General features: G+C 45.9%; 1 pseudogene across 1 annotated transcript in view; it reads left to right on the top strand.

Annotated features, from left to right (window-relative positions):
• Positions 1 to 1,790, top strand: part of LOC148149237 (Ig kappa chain V region Mem5 pseudogene) — a 91,892-nt pseudogene extending 90,102 nt beyond the window's left edge. Inside the window, exon 3 of the transcript XR_015758008.1 lies at positions 935 to 1,790. The product of XR_015758008.1 is annotated as an Ig kappa chain V region Mem5 pseudogene (transcript). The remainder of the gene's footprint in view (positions 1 to 934) is intronic.
• Positions 1,791 to 21,246: the final 19,456 nt, after the last annotated feature.

Below are 21,246 nucleotides of genomic sequence, written 5' to 3'. Positions count from 1 at the left end.
CCAATATGGACACAATGGTCTGATGGGTCTTTTGGATCTCTCTGACTGTATGACTCTATTATATTATGAATAACTGGGTACCAAGGACTGGCCCCTGTGGTACCCCAACTGGTAACTACCTGCCATTCAGAAAAAGACTTGTTCTTCCTGCCCTGTCTGCCAACCAGTTCCCAATCCATGTCAGTACATGACCCCAATCCTCTTGTTCAGTAGGATTTCCCTGATTCACTTGGAAATATTTCATCCTGTCAGCTCTTTGCTTTACTCAGATCCTGTTTAATTTCATCCCTGCATCCTCTATTCTCCTCTCAGCTTTCTGCAGGTTTGATCTCCAGATAACCAACATCACCTTCCCTGTTTGGTCTTCCCTACACTGGCTGCCTTTTGACATCCCAGGCTAAGAGTTTAGATTTGGGAGTCCCACCCTTACTCTTTGTGGGAACAGATTCTGAATGATCTCTGTCTTGTCACTTGAGGGCTCCCACTGCCCTGACACTGATTTCCCATCATGTCACTGGTTCCAGTCCACTTTTACTAAATTACCGAAACATTTAGTAAAATGAAAACTTTTACACTTACTCCATGATTCTCCATTTCCATCCTTAATTTCAATCTCACTGAGTTCTGATCACTCTCACTAAAATGCTCGCCATCTTTTAGTTCTTCCATCTGCCCACATTCATTCCCCAAACGACGGTCCAAAACTGTCCCTTTTCTTTCACTATCACCTTCTCAGAGGCAATTCGGGATGAGCAATAAATTCTGCTCCTGCTAGTGACACTCATATCCCAAGAATCAATTTAAAAAATGTAAATTATTTTGTCTGGTTTATTAGGTATTGGAGACAAATATTCAAACATTTTACCAGTGAATATTCTGAGAATTGAAATCCCTTTGAATGGCAGGGATTAAAATTGTTTCTCTTGTCTTTCAGGCCGTGAGAACTCTCAGCCCAAGCTGACCCTGCTGCCCCCCTCCCCGGAGCAGGTCAATGCCAAGGGCACTGCCACCCTGGTGTGCCTTGCCAATCACTTCTATCCCGATGAGCTGGAGGTGCAGTGGAAGAAGGACGGTGCAGTCATTTTGGACGGGGTTCAGACCAGTAACTACCTGCGAGCTTCAGACAGCACCTACAGTGTCAGCAGCCTGCTGACCCTCTCTGGGTCTGACTGGGAGTCCAACGCTCGCTTCTCCTGTGCCCTCACCCACGTGACCCTCCCCTCTCCCCTCAGCAAGAGCATCAGGAGTTCAGAGTGCGTGTAGAGTGTTCAAGACAGTCCACAGAGGAGACACAACTTTAAACAGAACAGGGCTGAACTGGCAGGGCAAAGGTCATTGTCAGCACTGAATTTCAACTCTCTTCCTTCTCAGGACTGGCTCAGGGACACTTCTGAGGTTCAGGAGTAAAGGTAGTTCATTGGGACAGTGTAGATAGAGCTTTATGCTGTGTCAAACCTCATGCTCTCCCTATTCTGGGACTTTTTGATTGGGACAGTGTTGATTTGTGATGCCAAGTAAAATCTCTTGAAGTTGCTGAAGGCTGTCAGCTGCACAAAACAATGTGAACCTTCGAAATTTCTGCTTCAACAAATCAGATCTCCTTCCTGCTCAGCAGCCAGTTCCAATTTAAGGTTTTTGTCACTATTTGAAGGACAGGATTCTCATGTTATTGAGAAAATCTCCACAAGTGTTTTCCTCAAAAGCCATTGTAGCTGTTATTTTGTGCAGCTTCCTCTGTCTGGGCTGTTAATTGCTGACTGTTTTCTGTCAATGTCAGTTTGGAAAAGGGAATAAAGATGATGAAGATTCAGTCTCTGTCTCTGTGTGCTTTAGAAATGGACCACTCCATTCAGCTGATTGGCTGCATGTGAGCATGACATTGTCACAATTGGCTACGTGGCCTGTCAATCCGTGGTAGATGATACTGACAGCCAATCAGCAATCAGTTTCAAATAATCCAGTTGGTCTGGAATCTGTGGAGGTTACAAGATTCCAAACAGAATAGAAACTGAAAGCTGTTGGGATTCAATAATTACAATCTGAGGCATTCCGTGTTCACTCTCCGGTCCAAACTCAGGTGCTGGGATCGCACTGTGCACTCTCTGCTTCATGCTGTGTTGCACCTGAAATGATCTGAGGCCAATCACTGACACTGCAGACTGTGTCTCTCTGAGTGAGTGTACTACATAATGCTGTCTGTAGGTGTCACTCTGAGTGTGGGTGTATTATTCAAAGAGACACCTACAGGCAGCAAGGGTTGTGAGCATGTTACTCAGTGCTGCCTGACTCTGTGTGTGTGTGTGTTAACTCAGTGTTGCCTGGAGGTGTGTCTCTGAGTGTGTGTGTGTTATTCTGCACTGCCTGTAGGTATCTCAGTGAGTGTCAGTGTGTTACTCTGTGTTGCCTGCTGTGTCTCCAAGTGATGGATAAGTGATAGGCTTTGTGATGGGGACTGAAGATTAGGCCTTAATCTTCTCAAATCTCAGATGAAAAACAATTTAGCCTGAGATGGCAGCTCATTGAGGTGGCCAAAGTTAAAAATTGCACAACACCAGGTTATAGTCCAACAGGTTTCTTTGGAAGTACAAGCTTTCGGACCACTGCTCCTTCATCAGGCAGCTAGTGGGGCAGGATCATAGTTCACAGAATTTGTCATGAAATTGAGATGGCAGCTGAGAAAGGTGAATACTGAGAGTGTGTTCTCAGTAAGCGAGGGATTTCAGAGGCAGTGCACTCTGTAGTTCCTAATGTGCTCCCCAATTACAAGGAGCCGGGGTCATTGCAGTTGTGGTTGTCTGCTCAGCCAGTGCTGGCTAGCCATAGTCGTATTTCAATGGTCAATTAGCCCTAAACCAGGTGCAGCAATATTACCTTACAGGGAGGGAGCTGTCTGAGTGAGGGAGGTTGAATTCTTGCAGCCCCGAGAGTGATTGCAGTGGATTAATTAAGGGTGCTACCACCATGAAGGTGTGACCTTCTCTCCCTCTGCCTCAGCTGTGATGACCCTCAGGGTTAAACTCACCACCAGTCATTTCTGTTTGTAATTAGCATGTGAGGGGAAGGGGAAAGTGAGGACTGAAGATGCTGGAGATCAGAGTTGAGAGTGTGTTGCTGGGAAACCACAGCAGGTCAGGCAGCATCCGAGGAGCAGGATAATCAATATTTTGGGCATAAGCTCTTCATCAGGAATGGAGGGAAGGTCAACCTATCCCAAAGGCAGCACAGGCTGGATCGACGAGGCCACAAGAGTAAGCATGGGGTGATTGAGGGTGACAGAAGGAGGGGGTTGGTTGGCAGGTTGTTATTCAGAGTCAGGTACCAGAGTATCAGTCCTTCTGACACTCCCCTTTTTATCTGTCAGCCAGGACTCCCTGATTGGACACGGTTAACAGCTCATCAGGGAACTCATATTATCAGAAAAAATGAAACATTTATCGAACAAGGAGTGCAAGAACTAAACGACACTAGACAAAATGATTGGTTTGAAAGATTTCATTACAGACATCACCAATTTGGTCCAACAAGTCCACACCGACCCACTGAAGAGAAACTACCCAAGACCCATTCCCCTGCCCTATCACTCGACATTTCCCCTGACCGACACATTCCTGAACACTGTGACAATTGTAACATGGCCAATTCACCTAACCTGCACATCTTTGGATTGTGGGAGGAAACTGGAGCACACGGAGGAAATCCACACTGACACAGGGGGAGCGTGCAAACTCCACAAAGACCTGAGGCTGAAATCGAACCTGGGTCCCTGGTGCTGCGAGTTAGCCGTGCTAACCACTGAGCCACCATGCCACAAATTTAAAACAATGCCCAAAGAGTTGAGCTTTTGTTAAGCTCCGTGAGCCTAACGTGATATAAACTATAAACATGCAACCCTCTGTCAGGGAAGGTAGTGCAGGATGGAAACCTTACAACCTTTAAATATCATAACATGCAAGGATCTGGGATAAGTGCAGGAAATTGGGATGAGAGTGCCTTTAGTGGTAGTTATGTTGGTACAGACTCAATGGGACAAAGGACCTTTTCTGCTCTGTATCAATCTGTGCTCCATGTTGAGAGGGCAGTGCAGGTTAATGGTGACTAGGTGAGGCAGTTCTAAGATGGCAAACACATGATCAAGGATCAGAGGAAATGGCTCAAGCTTCAGTGAAGACCCAAGTCAGTGCTTGGGAGGAGGGTCAAGGCTAATGGAGGCAAGGTCAATGGAGACTGAGTGAGGGAGCAGGGTGCTGACTGGCATCTCATTGTGTTGTAGTGAGGTAAATGGGGACAAGAGGGGAATGTGTAGGGAGGAGTGCAGTTTCAGTTAAAATGTGACCTTTGTCAGCAGCAGCATGACCTTCAGCACCAGGGGGTGTCCCAGACTGTGTCAGGCTCACAACTGCTCTCTGTGTGATTCCACACAGCCACTCGTCTGGTCACTACACAAAGTCTTATTTGTGTTTACACCACCATTTACACCACCGTCTGCACCCACCTTCTGCACCTTCTGTCTACACCACTGTCTGCACCCACCGTCGACACCCACTGTCTGCACCACCGTCTGTACCCACCGTCTGCACCCTGTATCCACAGCCACTGTCTAGTTCCTCTGTGAACACCCACCATCTACACCCACTGTCTACACCATTGTCTGCACCCTCCATCTACACCTCCCATCTTTCTGCTGTTGTAAGATTGTGTCCAATGATTCCATTGAGATTACTGCAACAGAACCCTGAATTTGAGAACCGGCAATGATTGTCTTCTAACCCTGACCTACAAAGTATGTGTTCCACATTGGGCTGATTAATATTAATTACTGAATGCCATTTGATTTCGGTGATGGCAGGACTGACGGATAAGGAGAGGTTGAGTTGATGAGGATTGTCTTCACTGGCGTTTAGAAGAATGAAGGAAGGGACTCTTGGAGAAAGCTGTAAAATTGGAACAGGACGAGACAAATTAGATGGAGGAAAGATGTTCCCAATGGTGGGGAAGTCCAGAAACAGAGCACATGGTTTAAGGTTAAGGGGTAAACTTTATAGGACAGAGATGAGAAAAAATGTTTTCCCCCAGAGAGTGGTGAGCCTGTGGAATTCTCTGTCACAGAAAGTGGTTGAAACCAAAACATGATGTTATCAAGAAAGAGGTAGGTATAGCTCTTGTGGCTAAAGAATCAAGGGATATGGGGTAGGGACGGATTACAGTAATGTGCTCCATGACCAGCTTCAATCATATTGAATGGCATAGCAGGCTGGAGGGGCCAAATGGCCAACTCCTGCTCCTATCCGCTATGTTTCTACATCATGTAAAATAGATTGCCAGGTGGAGGTCACTCTGTCAGATGGGTAAGTATCCATTCACAGATTCCACCCACACTACTCCCCTTTCATTTTGATTGAGTCCACTCCCTCTATTCCTATGTCTTTGTTATCTGACCAGTGACCACACCTCCCTTCACCACCCCAGCAGAGAGCTGTGCTAATAACCCATCGTTTGTTTTAATTTGCTAATTGGGTGATGTGGATGGGGTTTTCAAAAACAGGAAGAGCTGAATTCTTATCGCCCCTTGTGCTGATTTTTTTGTGTGCCTCCCTCAATATGGGCGACACAGCACTGCTGCCTCACAGAGCCAGGGACGCAGGTTCGAGAGTCACACAGCATAGAGATAGCCCCTTCGGCCCACCATGTCAATGCTGTCCAACAAACACTAAACTACACTAATCCCATTTACCCGCAGTTGCCTGGAGCCTACCATGCCCTGGTATTATAAGTGCTCATCCAAATGTTTTTAAAGGTTGTGAAATTTTCAGCCTGCACCACTCTCTCAGGCAGCATGTTCCATATATCTACCACACGCTGGGTCAAAACATACTTCCACCTTAATCTTATAACCCCTGGTCTTAAACAGGTCTGGGTGAGGAGCGGAGGCTGCAGAACAGTGTGAGAGGTCAGGAGTGGAGAGAGGAGAACAGTGTGAGGGTGAGGAATGGAGGCTGGAGTAGGAAGACACTTGTGTTCTGGAAAGCAGCAGAAACAGGGAAGAGATCCAAGAGCTGATAGGAATAGTCTCCATGCTTCCTCACAGTAGCTTTATGGTGGGAAAGAGAATAAATCAGGAGGTAATGAGTGCCTGGAACAAAGGCTGCTCATTAATTACAAATGACTTTAATCCTCGTCGATTATTTATAGTCAGATTTTTCTTTTTCATTCATTCACGGGATGAGGGTGTCACTGCCTAGGACAGCATTTATTGCCCACCCCTAATTGCCCCAGAGGGCAGTTAACAGTCATCCACATTGCTGTGGGATTGGATTCCCATGTAGGCCAGACCAGGTAAGGTTAGCAGTTCCCTTCCCTAAAGGACGTTAGTAAACCAGAGGGGTTTTCCTGACAATCGACATGGATTAATGGTCATCGTTAGACTCTTAATTGCAGACTTTTTAATTGAATTTAAATTCCCCCATCTGCCATAGTGAGATTTGAGCTTGTGTCCCCAGAACCATATCTGGGTTTCTGTGCATTAATCACAGAAGGTTAGTATGTAGGTACAGCAGGTCATCAGGAAAGATCATAGAACATTATGGTGTAGTGTGAGGGGAAACTGAATGCAAGACTTCATTGAAACAAGCAAGATCCTGAGGGTCCTTGACCAGGTGAATGTGGAAAGAATGTTAGGAGAATCCAGAACAAGGGATCACTGTTTAAAATTAAGGGAGAGTCCATTCAAAACAGAGATTAGGAAACATGTTTTTCTCTCAGAGATTGTCAGTCTTTGGAATTCCCCTCCTTAAAAGGCAGTGGATGCAGAATTTAGAATCTATCCAGTGTGGAAACAGGTCCTTCAGCCCAACAAGTCCACACAAACCCTCCGAAGAGTAATTAATCCAGACCCATTTCCCAACCCTATATTTACCCTAGGAAGGGGTAGATAGATTCTTGATGACTGAAGGGATGGAACATTATCAGAGAATGTAGAGTTGAGGTTAAAATCAGATCAACTACTATCTTATTGAATGGGGGAGCAGGTTCAAAGGGCCGAGTGGCCTACTTTTGTTCCTTGCCCATATGTTGCCTCACACACCTTCGCACAAGCAAAGACTGCCACTCGTATTTTCTACCTGCAGATTAAGCTGCTTGTGCAATAGGCCTCATCTGCACAGTGTTTTCTCCAGCCTTTCACTGTGAGGTTAAAGATAATGGTCCCATAATCAATTCATTAACTCTATTTGTTGGTTTATTTAAAACAATAAAATAAATTACAAGTCATGAAACAGACATGACAGCAAGCAATAATAGGCAGCACGATGGCTCAGTGGTTAGCACTGCTGCCTCACCGTGCCAGGGAACCGCCTCAGTTGGGTCTGTGTGGAGTATGCACATTCTCCCTGTGTCTGCGTGGGCTTCCCCCGGGTGCTCTGGTTTCCTCCCACAGTCTAAAGATCTGCAGGCTCGATACATTGACCATGCTAAATTGCCCAGAGTGTACAGGAATGTGCAGGCTTGGTGGAGTAGCCATTGGAACATACAGAGATAGGATAGGGGTCGAGATAGAATGACCTTCGGAGGGGCGGTATGGAGTCAATGGGCTGAATGGCCTACCTCCACACTATAGGGATTCTGTGTTACAAATACAAGTTCCTTCTTTCCATTCTAGCCCTGAAACATGCATGTGGTTCTGTCTCATATCCACTCAAGAGATGGCAACCCTTTGAAGACAGGAGCAGCCTCTATTCTTTTGGAAAGTACTTCTTCCACTCTGTGTCCTTCACAGCCTTGTAGACAGCAACAATGAGATCGGGAAATAACCCAAAGCTATAATCTTCTGGGCTCTTCATTAAACTGTGGAACCTGAAAAGTACAATTAATGTCCAAGTCAATGAAGATATTTCTCAGCAATCACTAAATGCTGAGTTTTAGTACTCAGCAGGCCCCAGGAGTCAAAATAACTGAGTAGATCATTGCTCTGAATTGCTCATAAATTTCACCTTCACATTTCTGGAGGCTTTGATCAAAAAGGTTGTTTACTCCTCTCCAATATACAGCTTAAAATCAGCTCAAACTCCCAACCATCCAGCTGAGAGTGGAGCCCTGTACAAACTGGAACCTGGTCAGTGGGAGCACTGTCACCTCTGTCTCAGAAGCTTTGGGGAGTCTATTTTGATCATAGAGTCCTTCAGCACTGGAGGCTGTTCAGAGGATGTTCCCCTGACTGATCCCAGGGATGAAAGAGCTGTCCTACTATGGAGCAGTTAAAGAGCTTGGGCTTGTACTCACTGGAGTTCAAAAGAATGAGGAGGGATCTGATTGAGGGATAGAAAATGTGAAAGGGGATTGAGAAGGTGGATGTTGAATAGATGCTCCCCCTTGTGGGACAGTCTGGAACAAGAGGTCATTGATATCGAGTGAGAGGAGGTCGGTTCAAAACTGAGCTGAGGAGAAACTACATCTCCCAGAGGGTTGTGAATCTGTGAAAGTCAATGCCCCAGAGTGCAGTGGAGGTAGAATCAATCAACAGGTTCAAGAAAGATGTGTTTCTGATGAAAAGTGAGATAAAGAGCGATGGGGAGCAGGCAGGAGAGTGGAGATGAGATCAGGGTAAGATCAGCCACAGTCATGTTAAATGGCGGAGCGGGCTCGAAGGGCTGAATTGCCTCCTCCCTCTCCTAATTCCTATGTTGAACACACAGTCAAGGCTGACACTGCAAAACTGAGGGAGCTGTTGTCTTTCAGGTGAGATACAAAACAAGGGTCCTGCCACAATATATCGGACTGTACTATCTTCCCCCGTGGCAAGTGCTGGAATTTGAATTCAAATCACAAAGCAAGCCACATTAATGGTGACCACGATAATGATCCCTGATTGCTGTCCAGCCTCAGCCTTACCCAATCTGGATTTCATGAGACTCCAGCCCCACAGCAATCTGGTTAACTCTTAGGTGCCTTCTGAGAGGCCACAGCAAGACCAGCAGTTCAAGGGTAATTAGTCTTGGGTAACAAATGCTGATCTTGCCAGTGACACCCACCTCCCAGAAAACAGAATGCAACAGAGATTGGTGTCAGCCAAAATTGTCAGATCAGACTCTCAATGAGATGGGGAGATGGTTAAAAATGAATTCTGCTCCGTACGGAACAGATCCCCACTTGTTTACACATCATTGCTGACAAAATAAGTGAGAGAAAACAGAAAACGAAAGGTGAGAACACTCAAGTGTGGGAATATCAGTGAAAATTCAGGCAACTGAAGGAAGATATGAAGAACTGCAAAGGAAGACAAAAAGGAAGCAAGAGTTACAAAAAAGTGATGGAGAAAGAGACATGTAAGGGGTCACAAGAATAACACAAATGTTTTACACGAAAATTAGAAAAAGAAGGAGGCTCCAGTGCAATGTGAGCCCTTTAAAAACAAACTGGGAATTCCATGAATGAGCCTAAGGGAATGGCTGATATGTACAATAATTAGTTGTGTCAGTCTTCATAGTCAACGAATGGCATAATGCAGCTTACATTCCAGGGAGGTCCTGCCACAATTGAAGAATGGAAGTCACAAAACTTGATACATGCCAGAAGACAGCATTGGAAAGCGAGCAGCTCTAAAGGCTGACAGATCTTCAGGACCTCAGGGGTTTAAAGGAAGGGGGAGGGGGGAGAAGTTTCAGAGGCTTTTCCCATCAGATTCTAAAGCAGCAACCATTCCTTTAGTTTGGAAAATGTCTTGCTGTAACTCCATGGGTTCAAGAAAGATGAGAATGGGAACCGTGGAAATTACATTCTGGTCAATCTAACATCTCTTTTGAGGGTTTCATTGGAATCTATAATTAACAGCCAAGAGAGTGAACATGTAGAGAATTGGAAATAGCCCACACAGATTTGTGATGGGTAGGTTCTGACTGATGAACCAAATGCATAAACTCAGTTGTCGATGGGGCAGCAAGTCTCAACAACCTTCAGAAGTATGTGTTAATGAGAATCATAGTTCCACATTGACACAAAGACTGATGGAATAGTAAGCAGTGCAGATGGTCTTTTTGTTTAAAACTCACTCTGAGGACATGGATATTGCTATCTGGGCCAGCATTTATTACACGTTCTGTGTTGTCCTTGTGAATCATGGAATCATCATACAGTGTAGAAGCAGGGCATTCAGCCCATCAAATCCACACCAACCCACCAAACAGCATCCCATCTGGACTGACCCCATTCCTGTACCGCAGCATTTCCTATGGCCAACCCACCCAGCCAACACATCCCTTGACACTATGTGTAATTTGGCATGGCTAATCCACCTAACCAACACATCTATGGACTGTGTGGAAGAAACTCACACAGACATGGTGAAAATGTGCAACCTCCACACAGACAGTTGTCCCAGGGTGAAATTGAACCCAGGTCCCTGGTGCTGTGAGGTAGCAGCACTAACCACTGAGCCACAATCCTGTCCTTTGCAAGGTGATGGTGAGCTGGCTTCTTGAACTACTGCAGTCCATGTGCTGTAGATAAACCCACAACGCCCTGAGGGAGGGAATTCCAGGATTTTCATCCAGCGACACTGGAGGAACAGTAATATATTTTCAAATCAAGATTCTATGTGGATTGGAGGGGAACTTGTTTTTGGTGGTGTTCTGTGTCCTTCTACATGGAAATGATCGTGGGTTTGGAAGGTGCTGTCTCAAGAGACTTGGTGTGAATTCCTGCAGTGCATCTTGTAGATGGTGCACACGGTTGTTACTGAGCATCAGTGGTGGAGGGAGTATATGTTTATCGATGTGGTGCCAATCAAGCGGGCTGCTTTGTACTGGATGATATCAAGCTTCTTGATGGTTTTTGGAGCTGCATCCATCCAGGCAAGTGGGGAGTAACCCACCACAGTCCTATCCAAAACTTGACTGATCTTTTCTTAATTCATTTACTGGATTGGGCATCACTTGCTATGTCAGCATTTATTGCCCAGAATCAAGTGGGGTGGCACAGCACTCTCAGGCAATTGACTGTGTAGAGTTTGCACATTCTCCCTGTGTCTGCCTGGGTTCCCTCCCGGTGATCTGGTTTCCTCCCACAGTCCACAAATGTGCGGGTTTTGAATTTTAAATACAAAAAGACTCTGGAGTTAAGAGTCTAATGACGACCATTGTTGGGGGAGAACCCTCTCGGGCCCACTAATGTCCATCAGATTGCTGTCCTTGCCCATACTGACTGACATATGACTCCAGACCCACAGCAACATAGAATCATAAAATCCCTACTGTGTGGAAGAAGGTCATTCAGCCCATCAAGTACAAGCAGCATCTCACCCAGAACTAGCCCCCTCTCCTAACCCTACACTTCCATGGCCAATCCAACGAACCTGCACATCTCTGGACTGAGAGAGGAAACTGGGGCACACAGAGGAAACCCATTCAGACAGAGGGAGCACATACAAATTCAACACAGACAGTTGCCTGAAGGTGGAATCAAACCCAGGACCCGGCACTGTAAGGCAGTGGCGCCAGCCACTGTGCCACCCATTCCTCATCTCTGATCGAAATGTCTAATCCCTTATTCCCAGACTGGGACTCTGCTTTAGAATCCCCAGGTAGGGGTTCAACCTTCCAAAATCTACCCTGTCAGGGCCCTGGCGAATTTGAAATGTTTCAGTGAAATCTCATCCTAGCCTTCTGAATTCTAGGGAATCCTGACCCAGTCCCCTCTGTCAATCATTAGACAATCGCTCAACCCGTCACATGAACTGTGGCTGGGTTTGATCATCTCAGTAAGAGTTTCAAGGAGGGAAGGAGAAAGAAAGATTCTTTCTGCTTTGAATCGATGCTAAAAACTGAAAAAGCAGGAAAATATTGTCACTAAGTATGGTTCACATACTCTTACTTTTCATCAAAGTGCTGGGTGAGGTTTCTTATGAATTTCAGGAGGTCACTGGTGGTGTCCTTATATTCTTTATTCTTGCCTTGTCTCTTGTTCATGTCATTTAGGAGAACTGAGTCAACCGAGAAGGAAATGAACAGCAGAGTTTGTTTTCCTCTTGATTCAATTCACCTTGCTTACTCCTCTGATCACCTGAAGAAAGAGCGAGGCTCTGAAAGATTATGTTTTCTAATAAACCTGTTGGACTATAATCTGGTGTCGTATGATTTTTAACCTTGTCCTCTGATCACATTCAGGTTATTCCCACAGGCACTGCATGTTCTTGCTTCTCCAGGCCAGGAGGTGGCGATCTTGACAATGGATTTCACAATGGTCTCCATCAGAGAGGACCCACAAATCAGGGACAGTGACCAGAGATTACAGGCTCCTCAGTCCCAGACCCGAGCACAACGGGCCCCCTGGCATCCCAAGTACCGCTTGTTGCATCCCGGACCCTGTACATAATGCAAATAGTGCAACTGATCCTTCTGATTTTTCCCAACCTCACCAGGTCTCCACAATCATTGAGATTTGTTAAATGCAGCCTTTGCCAATTAAGGACCCTGACTGATGGGAAACAGACTGAAATGGGTCAATAATACAGTGTTGGGGAGTTACAGACACAGATTGCCAAGTGGAAATCTGATGCTGTGGCTCTAACAGAGATCGGGCGGGACTGGGGATTCCTGGATACAAGGTGTTCAGTAAAGATAGGAAAGAGGGAAAACTGTGAGAAGTGGTGGGATTGTTCTGGAGCCAGACAGTACTGACCAATCTTAGGCCCTGAGATATGATGGTGATGAAGGGTGAACTGTGCCGGGCTTTAACTCACTGTTATCAGAGTAAAACAGGGATTACCCATTTCACAAGAGAGCAAATGGAACTAACAAAACCAAGTGCATGTGAAACATCCACCCCGTCCCTGAGAGAGGGGGGATAAGAACAGGGACATTGTTAGACAGAAAGGATGCTAAAAATGGTATCACCCCGAGAGTGAAGGGTGGGGTGGGATAGTGACTGCGACACCCCCAGAGAGTGGGGAAAGTAACACTGACACATTTAAAACTGTATTATCACAAGCGAGAATTCAAACAGGCACCCATTCCGTCACACGGTGTTGAAGATGCACTTTCCTCATCAAAACACGTTATAAAAATCTCTTCATACCACGTCAGGGGAGAGAAACATTGAAAAGTGTATTAACACGAGTTAGGGTCCATTTAAATCTTGGACCATGATGTGAAATGTTCCAAGCCATAAACAACACCGGTGTATTGACGTCATTATTCTGGATTAGTGGTGCTGGAAGAGCACAGCAGCTCAGGCAGCATCCGAGGAGCAGTAAAATCGACGTTTCAGGCAAAAGCCCTTCATCAGTAACAAAGGCAGAGAGCCTGAAGCGCGGAGAGGTAAGCTAGAGGAAGGTGGGGGTGGGAGAAAGTAGCATAGAGTACAATAGGTGAGTGGGGGAGAGGATGAAGGTGATAGGTCGGGGGCGGGGAGGGTGGAGTAGATAGTTGGAAAAGAAGATAGGCAGGTAGGACAAGTCAGGACAAGTCAAGGGGATAGTGCTGAGCTCGAAGTTGGAACTAGGGTGAGGTGGGGAAGGGGAAATGAGGAAACTGTTGAAGTCCACATTGATGCCCTGGGGTTGAAGTGTTCCTTGGTGGAAGATGAGGCGTTCTTCCTCCAGGCATCTGGTGGTGAGGGAGCGGCGGTGAAGGAGGCCCAGGACCCCCATATCCTCAGCTGAGTGGGAGGAGAGTTAAAATGTTGGGCCACAGGGCGTTGGGGTTGATTGCTGGGGGTGTCCCAGAGATGTTCCCTAAAGCGCTGTGCTAGGAGCCGTCCAGTCTCTCCAATGTAGAGGAGCAACGGATACAATAAATGATATTAGTGGATGTGCAGATAAAATTTTGATGGATGTGGAAGGCTCCTTTAGGGCCTTGGATGGAGGTGAGGGAGGAGGTGTAGGCGCAGGTGTTGCAGTTTCTGTGGAGCCAGGAGGGGAGGGTAGGTTGAAGGGGGGCGTGGACCTGACCAGGTAGTCACGGAGGGAACGGTCTTTGTGGAAGGCGGAAAGGGGTGGGGAGGGAAATATATCCCTGGTGGTGGGGTCTTTTTGGAAGTGGCGGAAATGTTGGCGGATGATTTGGTTTATACGAAGGTTGGTGGGGTGGAAGGTAAGCACCAGGGGTGTTCTGTCCTTGTTACGGTTGGAGGGGTGGGGTCTGAGGGCGGAGGTGCGGGATGTGGACGAGATGTGTTGGAGGGCATCTTTAACCACGTGTTGATGTCATTATCTTATTAAACAATATTAAAACCTCGGTCAAACTTTTTCCAGCGGACAGTGTATTTAAAATATCAAGAGGCTTTCCGCATTGTTGGTTTGATCAGTGACATAGCAAGGAAGCAGCAGCTGCCCCATGAACTCCAACAAAAGAATGAGAACAGGCTCTTCATACGGAGCTGGTCCCCGAGAATCCAATTCAACAGCAGGGACCAAAGAACAAGGAACAATACAGCACATGAACAGGCCCTTCGGCCCTACAAGCCTGTGCTGACACATTTTGCCCTTCCATACTGAAACTGTCTTCACCTACAGGATTCATATCCCTCTATTCCCTTCCTATTCATAGATTAGTGCAGGTATTTCTTGAATACTTCTGTTGTGTCTGCTTCCACCCCCTCCTCTGGCAGTGTGTTCCAGGCACTCAACTCCCTTTGTGTGAAATACTTGCCTCGCACATCTCTTTTAAATTCCCCCGCCCCTTGAACCTCTGTTCCCCAATAATTGACCCCTCCACCCTGGGGAAAAAAGCCTCATATTCTCCACTCTACATATCCCATTCACAACTTTATAAACTTCTATCAGGACACACCTCATTTTTCCGCATTCCTGTGAAAACAAACCCAGTCTATCCAACCTTTCTTCAGCACTACTTTCCGCCATACCAGACAATATCCTGATAAACATTTTCTGCACAATCTTCAAAACATCCACATCCTTCTGATGGTGTGGTAACCAGAACTGTGTACAATATTCCAAGTGTGACCTAACTAATGTTCGATAAAGCTGCAGCATAACTTGTCTATCCTTATACTCAATGCCCCTTCCAATGAAGGCAAGCAGGCCATAAGCCTTTTTTACAACCTTACCTCCCTGTGCTGGCACCTTCAGTGATCTGCCAACATATACACCCAGATCCCTCTGCATATCAATACTCCAAAGGATTCTGCCATTCACTGTATAATTCCCACCTGTACATCACCTTTCAAAATGCATCACCTCACATTTGTCTGGATTAAACTACATCTGCCATTTTTCTGTCCATGCATCCAACTGATATAATATCCTGTTGTATCCTCCGACAATCCTTCTCATTATCTGCAACTCTACCAATCTTTGTATCAACCGTAAACTTACTCATTGGATCAGCAACGCTTTGCTCCAAATCATTTATGGAGATCATGAACAACAGAGTTCCCACCACTGATCCCTGTGGAACATCACTAGTCACAGCCCTCCATTCTGAAAACCGTTCTTCCATCGCTACCCTTTGTCTCCTGTGACTAACCTAGTTCTGTGCCCAATGCTGGGAACATTTTAGACAAGACACCTTGTTGCAAGCTCGTTACTGCAACTTGATCCAGTTCATTCAGAAAGAGAAAAAGGACAATGTGCAGATTGTTGAACAGGCCCCTACACCTGGGCCTGAGGCAGGAGCCCAAGCTCCAACACACTGGCCTCACTTCACACCAACCTTCACACAGTGTGGGGTCATGAATTCCGGGCATCAATTCCTCTGGGACTGGGATGGAGTGAGCGAACAGGGACAATGTCAAAGAGTCAATAAGGATTAAAGCAAGATGGAGAGAGTGTGTTGGAAAGTACTTAATGGAGGAAACATTCTTTGTGATACCGATAACACTGACAATGTCTATGTGTATCACAGAATGAAAAAAAAGTACAATCTGAAGACAATCTAAAGTCACATCAATGTATTTCTTTTTGATATATCATAGCATGCAGGGCATTTTCATTGTGGTATCCTGATTCGAGAGCTGTACTCTCTCAGATTGAGCCGGTTGGATCCTCGCAGAGCCCCAGTTATTTGTACTGTTCAGTAATGTGGGGATACCGATGGTGGACTGGGGTACACCTGATGAGGGAGCAGTGCTTCAAAAACTTGTGATTTCAAATGAACCTGTTGAGCTAGAGCCTGGTGTTTTGTGCTTTCTGACTTTATATTGTGCAGGCACAGTGAAACAGCTGCCTTCCAGTAACTATAGAGTACTTGCACTGCAGCTGAGGATTATGGGTAACGACTCCTTCCATTAGCCATGAATAAACCCACAGTCATTCCAGTGGATTCCAGTGGGAATGACCTGTCAGTTGCTTCCCAGATATTACATGGTTCACCATCGTCATCTCCAGGACAATTCGGGAAGAGCAACAAATAAGCGACACGTCAACGCCCGCCCTATCCCAGGAGAAATAAAAATAAATGGCATCCAATTCAAATGAACAAACTGGTGAGGCTTGAATTCATCTCTTTGAAAGACTGGAGCGTCGCCCAGAAACAGAGCCTTGAAATGGGTGAACCTTGAAATGGGTGTCAGACTGAAGGGTGGAGTGTCCTTCGGATTAGCAGTGGGATCAGCAAAAAAATAATTATACGCAAAGATCTAACAAACAGCCATCAAAGCGTGCCCCCAAAGTGCAAAGATCAGTATTTGAAGCTCCATGTCTCCATCTCCATCCTTGCTTGTTGCTCTTCCCTAATTGTCCTGCAGAGGGCGGTGGTGAGCCATGAGTTTCTTGAAGAGGATCTGACAGAGGGACAAGGTCATATCCTCGGCCTGAGCACAACTGCCTGACCTGCTGTGCTTTCCCAGCCCCACACTTCTCGACTCCAAGCACAACTATCCCTCAGGAGAATGAGCTGTGGCACAAGAGGAAACGTGAGAGTGTTGGAAAGGCACCGGCAGCCTGGTCAGCCTGCAGAGGGGCAGAAACAGATTTGATAATTAAGCTGATATCCTTCTGAGCTGAGATGCAGACTCAGGCTTTCAAAGCCACACAGTTTACATTGTTATTGACCGTGGCTCCATGGGCAAAGCTCCTGCCTCATCGTCAAAATGGTCATCGGGTTGAAAGCCACCTCAGAAATGAGAGCACAGAATCCAGGCTGAGACTGTGGTGCACTGCTGAAAGTTGCACAGTCTCTGGCACCATCATTTGACGCTCCACCACCACCACACCCCGACCACCCCCACCCCCACCTCAGGGGGCTCGACAAGATCCCATTCTGAAAGATTCCTCGGGTATCCTCTCACTATTCAACTAGTGCCAACAAAACAGATATGTCTCGTCATTCATTTCCTGCCTGCGGGACCTCACCATCTTGCCCGTGAACGTGACTGCTCTGTGCTCGCAATTTTGAATATTCTGAGATGATTAAAAGAAAACTGCACCAACAAGAGTTCTTTCCTCATTATCGTGTAAAAGGGGAGCAATTAGCAAGTGATAATGCACACTGAGCGCAAACACTGAAGCTTCAGCTGAAAGGCTTTTTGCACCATGTTAACCTGCTCCCTGGGCATTTCCTTCCAATGTCCGAGATGGTTATCAGGCTGGGATGGAGACTGACAAATCACATGGAATCCTTCAGACAAGGTACACAAGGGCACAGTTCAGGCTTGCTGCAAACATTGAAGGGCTGGGAGATTCTCCGTGGCAGCTTCTCATGCACATCCTCCATGGAATTATCACAGACTTTACTGAAATTGAATGAACTCAGAGAGGGGAAGGAAATGGGAAGAATTAACCAGACAAGGGTGAGCATCAAGAGAGGTGGGAGTGTGTGGAAGATTCAGTGCCATTAAAATTCCCAACTGGATTTCACAAGGAAAACTCAAATCGTTACTAGGATATAACCGGGAGAATCCTCAGTGACATAAACAGGCTGAGTGTCAGAGACCCTGAGCCTCTGGTGCCTGACTCTCTATGAGGCATTATAGTTAAGGACTGTTCATGTGTCAATAAAGGGTGACATGTGGTTGCATCATGATGAATGACCAGAGAGGTACAGATTAAAGATAAATGGCTGAATGTTAAGAGGGAACATAAGGAAACACATTTTCACCCAGAGGGTGGTGGCAGTCTGGGGCTCGCTGCCTGTAAGGGTGGTTGAGGCAGAAGCTCTCCCATAACATTGAAGTATTTTGATGTGCAGCTGTAATGCCAAGGTGTACAGGGCTACGGGCCAAGTACTGGAACATGGAATTAGAATAGTGAGGTGGTTGTTTGACTGGCTTTGGCTCACTGGGCCGAAGGGCCTTGTTCTTATAGACCTGTTGTAGATGTCTGAATCTGCCAGGACTCTAACAATGGGGCTGAAAGGCCATTTGAAAGGCCGAGCAAGCCACTCAGTTTCGGGGCAGGTAGGGATGGGGAACAAATGCTGGTCTTACCAGTGACACCCACATCCCAGGAAAGAATAAACAGCCTCAGTGGTAACACCATCACCTGAACTTGCAGGTTTCAAGCCCCACTCCAGAGACGGGAGCACTATCCTGAGGCTGGCAAAGGCAAAGATGCCATCTGCTGGATGATCGGTTAAACCACTGCCCTCTCAGGTCGATGTGAATGTAAGGGCTTTCCGATCATCTCAGACAAAATCGCCCCTAGTGTGCTGACCAGTACTTCTCTTATAACCAATGCCATTAAAACAGATACAGAAACAAAATACTACAAGTCTCAAGTAGAAGTGCGATGCTGGAGAAAGACAACAGGTGCAGCCTCTGTGGGGAGAGGAGTTAACTTTTTGGGATTCAGTGACGTTTTATCAAAAAAGCAGCAGCATTTTATTTTATTCCATTTTAAGTTGTTTTATATTATTTTATTGAAATTTTGTTTATCAAATTTTAGCCTGCTTGATTGGCACCACTTCCACACACATCCATTCCCTCCACACCAACACTCAGTAACATCTGTGTGTACTATTTACAAGATGCACTGCAATAAATTCATCAAAAGTTCTGAGACAACACCTTCTAAACCTATGATTACTTGAATCAAGATGGACAAGGGCAGCAGATACAATGGGAACATCACCCAGCAAGTTCCCTCTAAGTTATTCACCAGTTTGACTTGGAAATATCATCACTGGGTCAGAATTCTGGAATTCCCTTCCTAAGGACATTGTGGGTCTACCTACAGCACCATCTTGTCCAGGACAATTAAAGATGGACAGTAAAAAGGCTGGTAAACGTAAGAGTAGGTGTGATTTGGGACCAGAAAGTGAGACTGTGATGTTTCAGTTATTCCTGGACATTGGTGTGATCACACCTCAAATACTGTATTGTGTGTAGTTTTGGCCTCCTTATTGAAGGAAGAATATAAATGCATTGGATGTGTTTCAGAGGAGTTTTACCCGATTGATCCTTGGAATGAGTGGGCTGTGTGATGAGGAAAGATTGGAAAGGCTGGCCTTGTTCTCACTGGGGTTTTCCTGTCCCACTGTATTCTCCAACTCCCTATCTGCCTCCCTCACAGGTCATACCCTCCTGCCCCTTACGACATGTGGAATTGAACTGTGCAGTCCTGAGGCCTATAACTTCATTCTAGAACTAAGTCTCCAGGTATCTCTGGCAATCCCTGATATATCACTGCTTTTTCAATTCAGCATTCATTCCAAACTCCCTGAATCGGAGTTCCTGTAGTTTTATACATCCACTGCAGATATATTTACCCTGAATCATTTCAATGCAATAAAGAAATGTTGATCTCACTTACAAATGAAACATATCCATTCCTTCATTAGAGCAGTAATTGTCTTCAGTCTGTTTTGAAGTTTCAGTACTTTCCATTTATTAACCTTCCCTAATGGACATGTCCTGAAGCAGTCTATTTATACAGCCCCTCAAACTAAACAAATCCCAGATTCCTATTTACTTGTTTATCATTTTGTTTCATTCAAACCAAGTGCATGTGCAGGCTCCCAGCAGCTGAAGTGACAGTTCCAAATCAGTTTGAAAAAGCAAAGGTAGACTCCTTCCCCCAGTTCACCAAACTCCCACACTGACCAAACCTCCCAGCATTCTCCTCTGTGCTGGCTGCACTCAGTGCGAGCTGCAGTATTAAGGCTGCTCTTTATTTATACTGTTTCTGATTTATATCACTCCATTCTGTTGTGTAACTGTTCAGGATCTGGATTAAGCTCATTCATTTCTCAATCGTAAGCTTCCTTCTTTCAGCCCGAGAGACACTTTACATTTGCAAACAGGAAATATGACTTCAATGCTGGAATCTGTTCTCAGGATTGATGGGCTCGATGATTTGATTCAGTGAAATAACCTCGTCTCATCTCTTCAGGGGTCGACATTTCAGGTGTAACTCTTCTTCAGGAAGGGGGAGGGTAGGTGTCAGGGGAGTTGCAGATAAAGGGGTGGGTTGGAGCAAGGTGGTGAGGTGGGGATAGGTTGAGAAAGATAGAGAGTGTGACCTGATTGGTCGATGAATCCAGAATCACCCCTCCCTTCGACCAACCGGGTCCTATCCTCTACCTGTCTTCATCTATCCCCACCTAACCACCCTGCCCCCACCACTCCCTTTATCTGCAGCTCCCCCAACACTCACCCACCCCACTTCCTGAAGAAAGGTTATACCTAAAACGTCGACTACTCTTCCTCCTGATGCTGCCTGGGCTTGCTGTGTTCTCCCAGCCTCCTGTTTGTCAACCTTGGATTCCAGCATTTGCAGTTTTTTATTTGTCTCTAATCTTTTCAGGGGCCAGGATGAGTGTGAGGAGATTGGGTTTTGGTGGAACTACCCACAGACTGAAGTCAAAAGAAGCAAAGTAAGAAAGGCACGTGGATCGAATACAAGGGGCCAAATTGTGAGCAAAAAGTAATTGTTACCAGTTTAGCAATTTCAAAGGAGAGAGCAACAACATTGAATTGCTTCTGGTGTCATCCTCTATGCCCTAACATTTCACAGAGCCAGCTCCACATCCATCCATTGGCTTTGTCATTGGGAGTCAACAGTTCCCTTCCCACAGTCCTTTTTAAAATGTCCTGTCCCAGAGAGGCAGAGAAAACTTCACCTTTTCTGGGAAAGATAGAGAAATATAGGATGTCGAGGAGCTGATTTCAGCCTTCAGGGTCTGACAGAAGGATGTGTACCATCTGTGGATTCTGGAGACAGATCACTAAGATATTCCTCACTCTCTTCAACACCTGACTTTATTCTAACAACAGTTTCTATTCTTCATTATAAAGTACCAGTTTCAGACTAGACATTTCACACCAAGCCCCCATTTCCTCACATTGGAATCAAGAATCAAA

This window comes from Chiloscyllium plagiosum, unplaced genomic scaffold (genome assembly GCF_037043375.1).
Source record: "Chiloscyllium plagiosum isolate Xiang-an unplaced genomic scaffold, Cpla_swu_hap1 HiC_scaffold_9, whole genome shotgun sequence".
Classification (NCBI taxonomy): Eukaryota; Metazoa; Chordata; class Chondrichthyes; order Orectolobiformes; family Hemiscylliidae; genus Chiloscyllium; species Chiloscyllium plagiosum.
This window is presented reverse-complemented; position numbering and strand designations above follow the sequence as displayed.